Source organism: Cyprinus carpio, chromosome B10, assembly GCF_018340385.1.
Source record: "Cyprinus carpio isolate SPL01 chromosome B10, ASM1834038v1, whole genome shotgun sequence".
NCBI classification, from domain to species: Eukaryota; Metazoa; Chordata; class Actinopteri; order Cypriniformes; family Cyprinidae; genus Cyprinus; species Cyprinus carpio.
The window spans coordinates 4,310,566-4,313,735 of record NC_056606.1 but is presented as its reverse complement, the minus strand read 5'-3'; positions in this window follow the sequence as shown (position 1 = coordinate 4,313,735).

Here is a 3,170-nt window from a genome sequence, read left to right as displayed (position 1 = left end):
CTCTCACAGAGAGAGAGAGAGAGAGAGAGAGAGAGAGAGAGAGACAGAGAGAGAGAGAGATGTGTGAGTGACGTCACACACTCACACACGCACGCAGACGCGCAAATGCAAACATGCACTGCAGGCGCGCACTGGTGTGGCGTGCACTATAATTGAAACCATATTGTCAGCTCTCTGAGTCAAGTTTATAAGCAGCGAGTGAACTAGCTTTACATGCATGTGATTTCTCATAGAAAAAAGAATTCATATATTATATGTTTTGTTAATTTAGATTTTTTTTATATATATATATATATATATATATAATTATATAATTTAGATTTTTTTTCCATGTCATAATCATTCCATAGATCATAACAAAAAAAAAAAAAAAGAAAAAAAGAAAATAAAAATAATAATACAATTTTAGAAAAATTATATTTTATTCATATGTTATGCTATGTACTCTGTAGAGGACACCAGGACTTTAAAAAGTCCTGTTTAAAATAATAATAATAATAATAATAATAATAATAATAATAATAATAATAATAATAAATACATAATACACATGAAAATCTCAAAAACAGTAGGATTTTTTGTTTTAATCACAAATCAATTTTTATTTATTTTAAACCAAGCGTTATATAAAGATGATTCTAAACTATGTTATGAAAGATATAACAAAATTATTTGATATGCCATTATTCTTTATGCAAAATGTGTGTACAAATGACCATAAATAGGTTTTTCCCAATATATTCAATGCATCTATAAACTGTCTCTAATTTGCATATTAATGTATTTTGGGGCAACATATAATGAAAAAAAAAAAAAAAGAGAAGTGTTATAATGGGACTAATAATTGGCAAGATTTTCATAATAATATCTAATATTTCATATTAATATTGATATATAATTTCTTTCCCTATTCACTTGTTGTGTCTCCCTAAATGCCTAATAAACATGCTTTAAGTCTTGGTGTCCTCTATAGTGGACATGTATGAAACTGATGTCCTGTTTCGTAACAGAAAGTCACATTTTGATTTGAAACCACATAACATTTCCCTGATATGTTGATTTATGACAAACAATTTGAACATTAGTCTGATTTAAGTGATCATTACAAAATATTATCATACTTCCATAAGGGTGTTGAATTTGATCACTAAATTAATGTCAGCCGTTTTTAAAGACCAAGAAGAGGGAGTGAGTAATGTTCTAAGTAATGTTCATGGTGAAACTTCCAAATATTTGGTATCTCTGAAAAGCCTTGAATTTGCTCTGTACATGACATCCAGACTGTGACTTATAAAACTGTGACATGTAAGGTCTCAGAGAAATCACTAATATATATATTATATATCTATATATATATATATATATATATATATATATATATATATATGTTAATGTATGTCATTTATTTGGATATGTTCAGATGATTCTTCCTTGCATAAACCTTTGTCCCGAAATATTCTCTATCTTTCTCTTTGTCTCTGTTTAACAGGCACTGAACAATCTTAGTCAAGTCAACCATAAGCAGGCCTGTGAATGTACTTACACTATCCAAACAAGCATACTTCCCCAGAATGAAAACACTTACCACCATATGACATCACTCACTCACACAAACTCACACACACACACACACACACACACACACACACACACACACACACACACACACACACACACACACACACACACGTAGACTTGTCTGTCTGGCCTTGTAGAGAACATGGACTCTCTTACTTGGAAACTTGCGCAGGGAAACCTACCAGAAGCTCCTGGCATTCTCCTCACCACTTAGCCTTGCTCCAAGTCGAGCCAAGTGATTTGAGTCTTTCTAAGGCTGCGTTTACACCACGATCCGATCAAGCAGATACACCAATCTAAGATAAGTGTAGGAGTCTCACTAGTGCTCCACATGAGTGTTCTCTGTCTTTCTTGTGAACATCTAGGAGATAGGGGATGGGGTTTTGCGTGATATCAACCTGCGAATGCAGACACGATGGCTGGACTGCGTTTACATTACACTGAGATCCGATCACAATGCGCCCTCGACTACATCTAGATCAGGACACGCTGATCGGACAACGTTCCGATCAGAAGAGCATTTCCACTTGTCATGTGTATGTGGACAACATCCAGATACAGGTCGCATGTTAATGCCAAGTGTAAACGCAGCCTTAGTTATTGTCCGGTCATCAAAGCCATCTCCAAGTGTTCTAAGTCACATCTGATTCTCCTTAGTCATCTCCAGGCCAATCAAAATTCATCTCCAAGTCTCCTGTCATCTTAAAGTCTATCCAAAGTCATCTCTGAGTCTTCATAGTCATTGTTCAGACATTAAATTCATCTCAAAGTCTCCTAAGTCATCTTCAAGCCAATCCAAAGTACTGTAATCTCCAATTATCCTAAGTCATCTCCAAATCAATCCAAAATCATCTCTGACTCTTCATAGTCATGTCCGACCTCAGAGAGGCAATCAAAAACATCTCCAAGTCTTATAAGGCACGTCTAAGTATCCTAAGTCATCTCCAAGCTAATCTAAAGTCATCTCCAAGTCTTCTAAGTCATCTTCAAGTCAATTCAAAATCATCTCTGAGTCTTCATAGTCATTGTCCAGTCATTAAAGTCATTTCTAAGTTTCCTAAGTCAATTCAAAGTTACTCCAAAGTCATCTCCAGTCAACCTAAAATCATCTCTGAGTCTTCATAGTCTTTGTCTGGACATCTAAGTCATCTCTAAGTCTCCAGTCATCTCCAAGTTGATCCAAAGTCATCTCTGAGTCGTTATAGACATTTTTTGGTCAATCAAAGTAATCTCCAAGTCTTCTAAGTAATCTCTAAGTTTCCTAAGTCATCTCCAATTCGATCTAAAGTCATCCCTGAGTCTTCATAGTACTTGTCTGGCCCCCAGGGTCATCTCCAAGTCTCATTCAATGAAGTTCCAAACATAGGATTGTGAGGAGCCTAATCATTCAGTTCTGTCAATCATCATTACGAGCCTGAAGCCTACATAAGCAGCACTCATTGCGTCATCCCAGCAAAAATTCTTATGGCATCCCTCCACCTCACCACCTCCTCCTCTGTTTCAGTTATTCTCTCTCTATTTAGTACTGCAATGGGTGGTTGAACTCGGAGCTCCAGCTGAGCCTTGGATTCGAGCCTCCATCGAGAACACCA